The following is a 14,443-nucleotide window of genomic DNA, read 5'->3' on the forward strand; positions in this document are numbered from 1 at the left end:
TTCATTATTGTAGTAGTATTATGTTACATCCCCATCACCCATAGATCACTACGGGATGTAACACTTATGTCAGTGGTTCTCAAACTTTTTCTGTCATGCCCCCCCTTTGGAAAATGAAAATCTGTCACCCCCCCCCCCCCCCCCCCTCAAAAAAAAAAAAAAAAAAAAAAAAAACTGACAAAATAGGCCGATTTTAACTGTGTTGAAATAACTTCAATCAGTCTGCTATTTCAAAAATTAAAAAATGAAATAAAATTTGCAAACACTTTACAAAAAAAGATAACAAAGTTGAATATGTGCCTAAAAAACTAATTTGTGAGAGTTTAAGTCTTATCACTGTATTAGTGGCTGTTTTTCTTTTTATCCCTGTGAAATACCTCTCTGTTCTGTAAATCTAGACCAGGGGTTTACACACTTTCATGGCTTGAGATCTACTGTTTCAGTCTACAGGTCATCATGATCTACTTTTTAAGGTTGGACTCATTATGGTTAAAAAAAAAGCTTTGAAGCTTTTTAAATGCGCTTCAGTGTATTGATATTCAGCTTTACAGAGCAAGTGACTGAATCACACTGACCTTATTCTGATGATTTGCTTACTGATGATCACCTGAAAAACTGCTTGAGCATCAGCGGCTCACCAAAGGTTCTATACATAGAAAAAATAAACATTGTTTTTTTATAAAAGAAAATAAAACATTTTCATTTATATAATATGCTCTACATGACATGATTGCTCTTTATTTAAACTCATTTTTAGGGTATCTGAAACACAGGGTGGGCCATAAGTTTCCATACATATGCTTTTTTTTTTTTCTAAATTTAGTTTTTATATTTCAGATACCCTAAAAAATGCGTTTGAATAAAGAGCAACGAATTAAAATGTTTTCAAAGCGATGGCAGCCATGTAGAGCATATTATATAAATAAAAATGTTTTTTATAAAAATATATATATTTTTCCTATGTATGGAAACGTATGACCCACCCTGTAGATTAGCACTGCTTTAGGTGGGCTGAGGCGTAGTCATGGTAACAAAAACTAAACAGTGGCCACATGTCATGTCAGTCCCGCTGTGCTGTGTGTATGAGCAGCGCTGTACCAGCGTGTACTGTGTGTGATCGAGCGCTCCTGATCTAGACTCTCTGTTAGAATGAATACTGACACACCTGAAAACACGGTTTGTTTATGGTCCACCGTAAAAAAAAATGCCGATGTTAGAACATTGGTTCCGCACTATATTTCAGTCGGACGCGCCCCACACTTTGAGAAACGCTGACTTATGTTAATGCTTTTTCATTGTGAATCCACTATGATGGTTTACATTGTGCATTTGTGTTTGAATACACTGCTGCAGGGTTTACAGTGTTCAGTATTTGTTTTGATGTGAAACTGGTTTATGGGAACTAAGTTTATGGTAAAGTTTGTGCACGTTCTTCAAGTTTTACAAAGCAAACTGACTAAAGCAATTTAATACAACATTTCTGACTCTGCCTTTATGAATTTTTACATTTATTTTATTAGTATATTTGTATTAATAGATGTACACTTAACATTTCTATGATACATTTGAATGGAGTTAATTTTTATAAAGCAAGTTAACTATGGTACCATGGACTTGACTATGGTACCATGAACGTAATGCAATTGCTTCAGAGTTACAAAATATCTTTAAATTATGGCAATAAAAATGTAGCTGGCATTACAATTTGTGACATGATAAAACTTGATATCAATAACTTGATTTTAAAGTAATGAGAAATAATATCTTGCATCAACATGATTAATTTAAATAGTTTAATAATGCATGTATCTTACTCTAAATAAGGGGCTCATCTGTGAAAAATGGTGGTGCCTACAAGTGATACAAGAGATTATGACAAGCTACATCTTTGTACTCGGTTGAAACTGAGCATTAAACTAAGAAAGCTTCAATATCACATGAGGGAATTAACAAGATTGACAAAATGGATCATTTAATATTTTATTTTACAATCAAATCCTCTTCAAGTAGTAAACATTATTTAAAAAAAAAAAAAACTATACAAACAAAAGAGCAGCTATACACCTTTTCGAAATCCCAGATGCCTTACTAAGCTCACTACTGAGGCATCTTAATATTTCAACGTTATTTTTACTCAAGAACGAGTGAGAATCGGAAGCGTCCTTAGTGATGAAGGCAATCCCAGAATTCATTGCGGCATCTCCTCTCTCACAGAAAAATAAACATGGCTGACGGTGCAGACAGGAAGTTATTTTCAAACGTAAATAAATAATTATAGATTTTTAACGAGTGTTTTTATTTGCAAGTTTGGGCTTGTCAGCAAATGTAACAGTTATCTGTACACAAATCCAGATGTTATATTGACATGTTAGCGCTGTTCCACCTCATTCCATTAGTTTTAATGGCAAAATGCTAATTGCTAAATGCGAAACCCGATGGAATCGCTAAGTAGCGCATCCGAATAACCTGCCTTATAAGTCGAAGACTTATTAGAATCCTCTCTACTGAGGCAACTAGGTTTTCGAACACACTGGTAGATATTATATGGAAAATGAGAACGGTGTGAATTTTCATTTTGTGTCAAGCAGCAAAAAAGTTGTAGCATGACGTATTTGATTTAATTCGCATGAAGTGACATCGCACGTCCTGCGATGTGACTATTGCGCCTGCACACATCGCGATGACGATGCTGAAACGATATATCGTGCAGCCCTATTTGATTCTCATCCAGTTCTTGATGCTTACATTTAGGTCATGAGTTCGATCCTCTCACTGGGCAAGAGCTTTGATGTGCCAGTTTAGTTACTGTGCCTAATATAAGCCTTTGATGTACCAGTTTAGTTACTGTGCCTAATATAAGCCTTTGATGTACCAGTTTAGTTACTGTGCCTAATATAAGCCTTTGATGTACCAGTTTAGTTACTGTGCCTAATATAAGCCTTTGATGTACCAGTTTAGTTACTGTGCCTAATATAAGCCTTTGATGTACCAGTTTAGTTACTGTGCCTAATCTAAGCCTTTGATGTACCAGTTTAGTTACTGTGCCTAATATAAGCCTTTGATGTACCAGTTTAGTTACTGTGCCTAATCTAAGCCTTTGATGTACCAGTTTAGTTACTGTGCCTAATATAAGCCTTTGATGTACCAGTTTAGTTACTGTGCCTAATATAAGCCTTTGATGTACCAGTTTAGTTACTGTGCCTAATCTAAGCCTTTGATGTACCAGTTTAGTTACTGTGCCTAATCTAAGCCTTTGATGTACCAGTTTAGTTACTGTGCCTAATATAAGCCTTTGATGTACCAGTTTAGTTACTGTGCCTAATCTAAGCCTTTGATGTACCAGTTTAGTTACTGTGCCTAATATAAGCCTTTGATGTACCAGTTTAGTTACTGTGCCTAATATAAGCCTTTGATGTACCAGTTTAGTTACTGTGCCTAATATAAGCCTTTGATGTACCAGTTTAGTTACTGTGCCTAATCTAAGCCTTTGATGTACCAGTTTAGTTACTGTGCCTAATATAAGCCTTTGATGTACCAGTTTAGTTACTGTGCCTAATCTAAGCCTTTGATGTACCAGTTTAGTTACTGTGCCTAATATAAGCCTTTGATGTACCAGTTTAGTTACTGTGCCTAATATAAGCCTTTGATGTACCAGTTTAGTTACTGTGCCTAATACACTGTAAGCCCGGACTTTATATTTATATTTATATTTATATTATATTTATTCATTTTTAGTACAACATACATAAATTATTTAAGTTTTTTTGCTCTACTATAAAATGCAGAGTACATTGTACTAATTTGAGTACACATTTAAATGTGCTAAAAGATTTAAGTTTACTAAACCAAAAAAATTACTTTTCTATCAGATTAACTTAAAAAAGTTAAGTTAAGGTAATAAAACAGAAAAACGCCACCATTTACATGTAAGTCCGCCTTTTTTCAGCTTGCTGTTGGTGAATCAGGCAGCCATTTGTTTTAACTTTTGAAACCTGTTGTTGCAAATTACTTTTTACTTTTCATTGAAGGCTTTTTACAAAAGTAAACTTGTCTTCCTGAAATGTCTTTTGTGAAGTGGAACCTTTGTTAAACTAAGTGGACAAACATTTTCTTCCTCATTATGCTATTTTTGAGTAGCATGTACACCAGTCTGATGGGGCTTTTTCATCTTCAGTCTAATTTTGGTAAGTGTTGTACTTTACTTAACAATTTTGTTTAAAATAAATGATCTTAATGTTGACACTAAATAAATAATCAAACAGCGCTGCTTTATTTGCCGTATTTAGGCTACATGCTAGCATGTTAGCATGCTAGCCTTTATACGAAGCAAAGAGTGTGCTGGCCTGCTTTATTTTAATCCTTAAATTAATGCTATTAATGTTGATTTTAATACTTCTGTTTCTTGTTTCTTTGTGTTGTTTTACAGGTTCATGGTTACTGTGAGGAGCTGTTTGTGTTTCATCAGAACTTTATATACAGTTTGTACAGTTTTTAAGATGTCTTCTTGACATGTTGTATTTTAAGTAAATACTTCTAGTGAAAGTGAAATAAAGAAAAATAATTTTATAATTGTGTCTGTTTCTCTATAAACATTTGTAATTCATATTTAAAATGTAATTAACATGAAAACTAAGAAAAAATCTATAGTTTTTTCCATTGAGCTCAAGATATTAAGTAGAATTATTGGGAAAAGCAGTTGGTATAACAAAAAAAAGAAAGTTTAATCAACTTGCCTTTTAGGTGTAATAACTTAATGTTTTAAGTTATGCTAACTCAAGTTTTCATTATACATTACTTAACTTTTTTAAGGCAACCGGTTTCCTCAAATTTTTTAAGTAGATTGAACTTATCCGGGCTTACAGTGTATAAGCCTTTGATGTACCAGTTTAGTTACTGTGCCTAATATAAGCCTTTGATGTACCAGTTTAGTTACTGTGCCTAATATAAGCCTTTGATGTACCAGTTTAGTTACTGTGCCTATAAGCCTTTGATGTACCAGTTTAGTTACTGTGCCTAATCTAAGCCTTTGATGTACCAGTTTAGTTACTGTGCCTAATATAAGCCTTTGATGTACCAGTTTAGTTACTGTGCCTAATCTAAGCCTTTGATGTACCAGTTTAGTTACTGTGCCTAATCTAAGCCTTTGATGTACCAGTTTAGTTACTAGGGGTGTAACGATACACTCTGCTCACGATTTGATTCGATTCATGATACTGAGTTCACGATTCAATTTTCTCACGATTTTTTTTTAAGTGTAAACAGTGCAAAACAATGCACATTTTCTTGTACATTTAAAAAAAAATAAAATAAACTTCAGTCCCTTGCAATTAAAGGTAATTACCAAGAACAGAGTACTTTACTGTAACCTAACAGGTTTACCAAATTTAAGTTACTTATTGCCATCTTAAATTGAAAATCAAAGTAATCAAACAAGCTCATTGAGCTGAGCTGAGTCTTTAAACAAATTTTCTTTGTTGCTTGAACTAATGTATTAACAAATTACATGTAAAATGAATTAGTAATGTAAAAAAAAAACATTGTATCAAATGTTTATTATTTAAAATACAAAAACAAAGACCCATCTCAATTAGACCAAAAGGTCTGATTGTGTATATTACTTGTAAATTTGCATCTAGAGTGAAAGAACACATCAACAAAGCATCACTCAACAAAATATAAATAAAAATGTGCAAAAGGAAAATCAGCATCCAGGTGACGGTATTTGTAAGTATTTAGTGAAGATTGGCATTCAGAAAAACCAAGCAGCTCATCTTTGAGGGGTTGATCCTGTTTCTCCTTTCTGTTATGATCTGCCCTGTTTTGGAAAAGATTCTCTCTGAGGGGACAGATGTTGCTACAATACACAGTGACATGTATAAGATGTGGGTCTCAGTGGGTCTGAACTTCTCTGTTAAAGTGGTTCCTCGTGTCCAAACTTTACTGTTTCCTGTCACTCATTTTCCTCACCTTTCCAGCGTGTAATGTCTGGCTACGTAAAGCGCAATGTAAAACTTCATCAAGTGCTCTCTGTCTTTCTCTCTCTTTCACTCCCTCCTGTTCATGTGCACGCTGTCCGTGTGTGTGTGTGTGTGTGTGTGTGTGTGTGTATGTATGTAACCCCGCCCCTCCTGCTCAGTGTAAACACACAAACGTCACCACCAGAGCGGTAGAGAGAACAGAGTGGCGACACTCCCATAGGGAACCGTTGGAAAGGGGGCGGGACATATTTTCTGTGCAGCTTCCGGGTTGTGGAGCTCTGTATAGTTCCAAACATCCCATAGAGCCCCATTCATTTCCACTACTTATCAAGCATTTTTAGCTGTTTGTTGCTTTGTTTTAAAAAAATAATGAATTTGATGTCATTAATATACTTAATACTGTTATTGTTTAGCATTTGCTCAGCACTAAATGTTACATGTTTATCTTAATTTATAGGTATAACTGAATTTAGCTTAGTCAGCTAAGCTAAATTATTGACACGAGTCTTTTCACCTAAAATTGATTAATTAAAAGTTGATTAATCAAGAGTCTTTTTACAGAAATGATAATAAAACATTAGAGCCATAATAAATCATTATACTTTTACTTTCATTCTTAAGTACATTTGAAGGTAAATTTAGTTTAGTACTTTAGTGGAGGTAAAGAGTATTTTACTTTTATTACTACTTTTACTGGAGTAATATTTCACCTTGGATATCTCTACTTCAACTCAACTACATGGTTTGTGTACCTTGTCCACCACTTACATTAGACAAAATGAACTTGTGCATATTCATTATGAATTAATTCATGTATTACATGTAGGAATCAATTATTACTTACTCATGAAATAAGACATGAATGAATGCTATTTCATGTACCTGCACTATAATGTTAAAGGTATTGGTACAGTAATGTGTTTATGAATCTGTTCATTCAGTGCAGGTAAACCTTATGAATCCAGCCACATGGCTTAGTGTTTAACCAAAATGATTATTATTATGAATCCTCAGAAAAGTGAAGGGGGGTTAGTTTATGTAAAAAACAAAAAAAACTGTCTAATCTCTGTACTGTATATTGTCTCTACTACTTAATGATATGGCATTATGTAATGTATGCTAATATAATGTACTGTGTGTTAACAAGAACGACCTATTAACAAGTCATTATAAACATCAATCTTTCTCTTTATATACCAAATTGACATTAAAGCAGATGCAGTAAATGTAAAGGCAGGTGAAAATACCCAGAAATTGTACAAATGTTTATTATTTAATGTTTAATATTTCATTCACTGCTGCCGGTCCCATATAAGAACATGACAGCGCCGGGTTTGTTTGGAACTATTGGAGGGTTACATGAACCACGTGACCGCGTGGCGGCGAGATCAAGGAGTGTCGCAACTCTCTCTATCTACGGCTCTGGTCACCACGCATCTTGACCAATCACGTGCGGCTTTAACGGAAAAAAAAACAGGTAGTGAACATACACTTACAGACAGAAGGGTGTGAGTTTGATTCTCATCCAGTTTTTGATGCTTACATTTAGTTCATGAGTTTGATCCTCTCACTGGGCAAGACCTTTGAGGGACCAGTTTAGTTGCTGAGCTTAATCTAAGCCCAACACTGTAAATTGAACAATTAGAGAGCCTTCTTACAGTCAGAAGGGTGTGAGTTTGATTCTCATCCAGTTCTTGATGCTTACATTTAGGTCGTGAGTTCAAGGCAAGGCCTTTGAGGGACCAGTTGAGTTACTGTGCCTAATCTAAGCCCAGTTAGCCGACTGGTTTAATGTCATTTAGTGACTTTCATCAGCACTGTAAATAGAACAGGTGGTGAACATACACTTACAGTCAGAAGTCAGAGTTTGATTCTCATCCAGTTTTTGATGCTTAGATTTAGATTCTGCTTTTCAATATTATATTCAATTTAATATTATATTCAGATGTCTCCACATGTCTTTGTCAGCCTCGTTAGCGCAGTCGGTAGCGCGTCAGTCTCATAATCTGAAGGTCGTGAGTTCGATCCTTACACGGGGCAAGGCCTTTGATGTACCAGTTTAGTTACTGTGCCTAATCTAAGCCCAGTCAGCAGACTGGTTTCATGTCATTTAGTGACTTTCATCAGCACTGTAAATAGAACAGGTGGTGAACATACACTTAGTCAGAAGGGCGTGAGTTTGATTCCATTTTTTTATGATTAGATTTATATTCTGCATTTCAATATTTAAATTTATTATCTAAACTACAACTACAAAAACTGCCAGATTCAGTCTAGACATGTTGCTGTGAGCCTCGTTAGCGCAGTAGGTAGCGCGTCAGTCTCATAATCTGGAGGTCGTGAGTTCTATCCTCACACGGGGCAAGGCCTTTTGGAGACCAGTTTAGTTACTGTGCCTAATCTAAGCCCAGTTAGCAGACTGATTTCATGTCATTTAGTGACTTTTACCAGCACTGTAAATAGAACAGGTAGTGAACATACACTTACAGTCAGAAGGGTGTGAGTTTGATTCTCATCTTGTTCTTGATGCTTACATTTAGATTCTGCTTTTCAATATTGTGCCTAAACTTCAGCCAATGAAATGGTCGGATTCAGATGTCTCCACATATCTTTGTCAGCCTCGTTAGCGCAGTAGGTAGCGCGTCAGTCTCATAATCTGAAGGTCGTGAGTTCGATCCTCACACGGGGCAAGTCCTTTGAGGGACCAGTTTAGTTGCAGACTGGTTTTATGTCATTTAGTGACTTTCATCAGCACTGTAAATAGAACAGGTGGTGAACATACACTTACAGTCAGAAGGGTGTGAGTTTGATTCAATTTTTTTATGCTTAGATTTAGATTCTGCATTTCAATATTTAAATTTATTATCTAAACTACAACTACAAAAACTGCCAGATTCAGTCTAAACACGTTGCTGTCAGCCACCAAATTCAGTATTTCAGAAAATTAGAATATTACTTACGACCAATACAAAAAAAGGATTTTTAGAAATGTTGGCCAACTGAAAAGTATGAACATGAAAAGTATGAGCATGTACAGCACTCAATACTTAGTTGGGGCTCCTTTTGCCTGGATTACTGCAGCAATGCGGCGTGGCATGGAGTCCATCAGTCTGTGGCACTGCGTCCATCAGTCTGTGGCACTGCTCAGGTGTTATGAGAGCCCAGGTTGCTCTGATAGTGGCCTTCAGCTCTTCTGAATTGTTGGGTCTGGCATATCGCATCTTCCTCTTCACAATACCCCATAGATTTTCTATGGGGTTAAGGTCAGGCAAGTTTGCTGGCCAATTAAGAACAGGGATACCATGGTCCTTAAACCAGGTACTGGTAGCTTTGGCACTGTGTGCAGGTGCCAAGTCCTGTTGGAAAATGAAATCTGCATCTCCATAAAGTTGGTCAGCAGCAGGAAGCATGAAGTGCTCTAAAACTTCCTGGTAGACGGCTGCGTTGACCTTGGACCTCAGAAAACACAGTGGACCAACACCAGCAGATGACATGGCACTCCAAACCATCACTAACTGTGGAAACTTTACACTGGACCTCAAGCAACGTGGATTCTGTGCCTCTCTTCCTCCAGACTCTGGGACCTTGATTTCCAAAGGTAATGCAACATTTACTTTCATCAGAGAACATACTGTAACTTTGGACCACTCAGCAGTCCTTTTTGTCTTTAGCCCAGGCGAGACGCTTCTGACACTGTCTCTTGTTCAAGAGTGGCTTGACACAAGGAATGCGACAGCTGAAACCCATGTCTTGCATACGTCTGTGTGTGGTGGTTCTTGAAGCACTGACTCCAGCTGCAGTCCACTCTTTGTGAATCTCCCCCACATTTTTGAATGGGTTTTGTTTCACAATCCTCTCCAGGGTGTGGTTATCCCTATTGCTTGTACACTTTTTTCTACCACATCTTTTCCTTCCCGTCACCTCTCTATTAATGTGCTTGGACACAGAGCTCTGTGAACAGCCAGCCTCTTTAGCAATGACCTTTTGTGTCTTGCCCTCCTTGTGCAAGGTGTAAATGGTCGTCTTTTGGACAACTGTCAAGTCAGCAGTCTTCCCCATGATTGTGTAGCCTACAGAACTAGACTGAGAGACCATGTAAAGGTCTTTGCAGGTGTTTTGAGTTAATTAGGTTCAATATTGAACCTGGTCACAATATTCTAATTTTCTGAGATACTGAATTTGGGGTTTTCATTAGTTGTCAGTTATAATCATCAACATTAAAAGAAATAAACATTTGAAATATATCAGTCTGTGTGTATTGAATGGATATAATATACAAGTTTCACTTTTTGAATGGAATTACTGAAATAAATCAACTTTTTCATGATATTCTAATTTTATGACCAGCACCAGTACATGACTACAGAGTTCTGATGCACATAAAGTGTAGCAGAAACAAAAGTGTGTTACAATCTATGTATAGAGCAATCTAAAAAGTTAGAAATTCAGACTTCTTTTATGAAAAAAGTGTATTTGTTTGTATACAGACCGCTATTTTAAGATCAATACAATGAAATTAACAAATCAAATTGTTATCAAGTGCCACCCATATTGTTATGAAGAACAATTACTCTAGTACTCATGCAAGGACGGATTAAGGATAGTCTGGGCCCCTGGGCAAAGAGTTGTAAATTATCATGGTTTTGAGCATTTTACTAGGACATTTTTCTTTTTCTGTTATGAATGATTTGTATTGTATCAATTCATCTGCCAGGCTCATGTTCAGATCTGAAGGATATGCTGCAGCGAGTGAGTTAGCCTTTAAAGTGAGCTCACTGTTAGACATATTGTCAGGCATGAAAAGAACATCAAATAGCTCAGTTAAGTGTGTGTATGCATTCAAACGGTGGTTGAGACAGGACACAAGTTTGTCAATGACAACATTGAAAGTTTCGATCCGAAACTTGTCCTTTCCGTTAAATGCTACACCTGGCTCTGCACTATCATCAGACATAATTTTGCGCTTCTTTGTACACTGGAGGTCATGCCTGTACTCTTGGGAGACAGCAGTGGTGACATTTAAAGCTGCCCCTTCAAACACATCAAAGTTATCTCTCTGTGCTGCCACAAAGTCTCGTAAAGACAAGAGAAGTTGTGTAGCTGTACATATGTCAATATCATGCTTCTGCAGCTGCAGGCTTGTGGCTTGGAACCTCTGTAGTATTGTGTCCCAGAAGTATGCCATGAAGGCCATCTCCAACGTGTCCAATTTGTCACAGAGTGCAGAGGCTTCACTTCGAGTTACACATTTCTCCTCCATATCTTTAGACATATCATTCAATGCCTCTCTCAGTTGTGCATAATATTTCCAAAGAGCCTTAGTTGACTCAGCTCGTGCGCTCCATCGAGTACCTGACAGTGATTTCAGTGTGAGTTTGATATCAGTATCACGGAAAACCTTTCCCCACCTGTGTGTAGATGATGCACAAAATGTGTACATTGCCTGTACAAAGTCAAAAAAACGTCCAGCTTCTGGGCTACTGTCAACTGCATTGACACCAACTAAATTCAGTGAATGTGCTGCACAGGGGACATAACAAATCAAAGGGTTTCTTTGTTTAAGATGAGCTTGGACTCCATTGTACTTTCCCGACATGTTACTTGCATTATCATATGACTGGCCCCTACAGTTGGATAAGTCTAGGCCCAGATTCTCCACCATAGCAATGACACACTCTTAATTCAGATAAAACTGAGGTTTTACTTGTTGGCTCTAAAGCTGCAAGAGACAAGTTGTCTAACCTGGTGCTAAACTTAAACACGTTATCTGTTACTCCCAGCCCAGATGTAAAAAACTTAGGTGTCACAATAGATTCAGATCTCTCATTTGATACACACGTTAATAATATTACTAGAGTTGCTTTCTATCATTTGCGTAACATTTCTAAAATAAGAAATATACTATCTGTTAATGACGCTGAAAAACTGATCCATGCGTTTATAACTTCTCGGTTAGATTATTGTAATGCTCTTCTAACAGGATGCTCTGGTAGATCCATAAACAAACTCCAGTTAGTTCAAAATGCAGCAGCTCGAGTGCTAACTAGAACTAAAAAATTTGATCATATCAGTCCTGTTCTATCATCTCTACACTGGCTGCCAGTTAAATTTCGCATTGATTACAAAATACTTTTACTAACTTATAAAGCGCTACATGGTCTGGCTCCACAGTATCTGAGTGAGTTTATTAATTACTACAACCCAGCACGTCCACTTCGTTCACAAGATGCAGGGTTACTTATAGTTCCTAAAATTAAAAAGACCACAGCTGGTGGAAGAGCGTTTTCTTACAAAGCTCCACAACTTTGGAATAATCTTCCTGCCTCTGTTCGGTATTCGGACACAGTCTCAATGTTTAAGTCTAGACTGAAAACATATTTATTTTCTCAGGCTTTTGATTAGTATAGACAAAGGCGCAGAGCTTGGGGGTTCTAGGTCATAGAAACTTGTGGTGATCAGGGATGTTGGGTTGCTGTCGTCCTGCCTCTCTTGTCCGATCACTCAGGTTTGATGACGGTGGGGAGATGGGCGCTGATGTCCTGTGAAAGCCTTCATGACCTTGTTACCTGCTCGCTCTCCCTTTTAGTTATGCTGTAATAATTAGGGCTGCCGGAGTCTAAAACTCTCTGTAAAACTGTTTGTCAACTAGCATTGTACATTATTAACTACATTCTCTGTTGTTTTACCCCGAGGGCATTCTGATGGAAACCTGTTTACCCGCCGAGGTTAAGGATTAAAGTCGAGACTGCCGGGACAACGATGCTGCTCCTGTCAGATGTGACTGGTCTGGAGTAATTGCAACGACAAGAAATCACTACAGACTTTATTGAAGACTAGAGCGGATAACAACTCTATTATTATTTAATTGTTTATTTATCTATTTATTACCAGTTATGACTTTTAGATCATTTAATTCTGTGTTTGTATGATTTGTGTAAATCGTGTATTTATTTAAAGTATCCTCCAGGCCACCCAAGAAGGATGGGCCCTACTGAGTCTGGTTCCTCTCAAGGTTTCTTCCTGTAATTTTCAGGGAGTTTTTCCTTGCCACAGTCGCCCTCGGCTTGCTCAACAGGGGTTTTTGTATCTGTTGGTCCTGGATTTTGTAAAGTTGCTTTGAGACAATGTATATTGTAAAAAGCGCTATATAAATAAAGTTGACTTGACTTGACTTGACACTCTGCCAAACTGTCCCCACTATGGTTTTCAATAGGCTCAAAAGCTAGAAAACGCTCAACTACATGTCCGTCATTATTAACAAACCTGAAAATAAAAGTAAGTTGGTCCACATGAGCAAGGTCTGGAGTGGAGTCAACTATAACAGAGAAGTATTTTGATTCTTTGATCTCATTAACAATTGCCTGCTTTGTTCTCTGTCCCATCAAATGGATAAATTCTTCACACACTGTCGATGATAAGTAGGACACAGAACCTTTTCCCTTAAGAGGAAGAGTTCTATAATGCCCAAAAAATTACCATTGTGGGCTGATCCTAATAGCTCATCATCTCCCCTGAAAGCAAGTCCCCTCTCCCCCAAAAACTGGATGACTGCAACAACTCTTTTCAAAACTTCCCGCCAGTATTGTCTTTCTGCATCAACTTGTTTGACAATACCAGAATCAATTGTTGCTGTGCCTCTGGAGCGATTATATAATGCTAGCATGCAAGCCCTATGCTCCACACTCCCCTCATGCTCACCAATCCGCTCTGAATGTTTCCAGTCAGAAAATCCATGAACAAAAGTATTGTGCTTACTGGAAAACAGTTTGCAAGCAAAACAATACACACAGCCAGTTGAAGGAGAGTAAAGTAGCCACTGCCTAGTCACAGTTTGCCCGTTGGGTAGAGAGCAACTGAGTAGAGCATTTGTAAAGCGCCTACTGGTACCCCCAATGCCTCTATCCCTGACTGAGGCTGGGTACTTAGCACTTCTGTTTTGAAATGCAGCTTCTCCTCTACTAACAAGAATCGACTTGGCTTGGTCGGTAATGGTACTGGGCCATAAAGCAGGGTCGTTGACCGTTTCACACCAGGAATTGTGGTCCTTGCCCTCCTCGTTTGAAAAACGACACTCACACGATGCAGCTGGCTGGTCTGATTGTGGGTCTGACACACCTGCAACTTTCCTTTCATGGTCTTTCTGCTGCTGGTCTGTGGTAGCCTGGCAGGGCTGGCATTCCTGCTCTGCACCTGACTGGGTCTGCAAAGGTACATAGTCACTGACAGGTGACACTAAGCCAGTGGTGATCACATCTTTATTGCTAGAACTCTGATCACTGCTAACATTAGCAATACTTGTCTCACTCATATCCAGCGGTTTCTCAAAGAAGTTTGAGATCAAAGGAACGCTTTTCAGGAAATCTGCCTGATTTGCTTCCTTAATTCCTATTCCTATCCAATACTTACTATGTTGTTTCTATGTTGTATGTTCAGGAAAAAAATACAATCACAAAATTGTAGAACCA

General features: G+C 37.6%; 1 protein-coding gene and 3 non-coding genes across 4 annotated transcripts in view; 3 read left to right on the plus strand and 1 right to left on the minus strand.

The window, feature by feature from the left end:
- Nucleotides 1-14,443, minus strand: part of LOC134326271 (zinc finger protein 585A-like) — a 338,798-nt gene that overhangs the window by 13,777 nt on the left and 310,578 nt on the right. The gene's annotated exons all lie outside the window — the stretch shown is intronic.
- trnam-cau (transfer RNA methionine (anticodon CAU)) lies at nucleotides 7,946-8,018 on the plus strand. The gene has a single exon. It is a non-coding gene; the product is annotated as a tRNA-Met (tRNA).
- On the plus strand, nucleotides 8,270-8,342 carry trnam-cau (transfer RNA methionine (anticodon CAU)). Its single transcript has one exon. It is a non-coding gene; the product is annotated as a tRNA-Met (tRNA).
- On the plus strand, nucleotides 8,596-8,668 carry trnam-cau (transfer RNA methionine (anticodon CAU)). Its single transcript has one exon. It is a non-coding gene; the product is annotated as a tRNA-Met (tRNA).

The sequence above is a fragment of the Trichomycterus rosablanca genome, chromosome 14, assembly GCF_030014385.1.
Source record: "Trichomycterus rosablanca isolate fTriRos1 chromosome 14, fTriRos1.hap1, whole genome shotgun sequence".
Taxonomy (NCBI): Eukaryota; Metazoa; Chordata; class Actinopteri; order Siluriformes; family Trichomycteridae; genus Trichomycterus; species Trichomycterus rosablanca.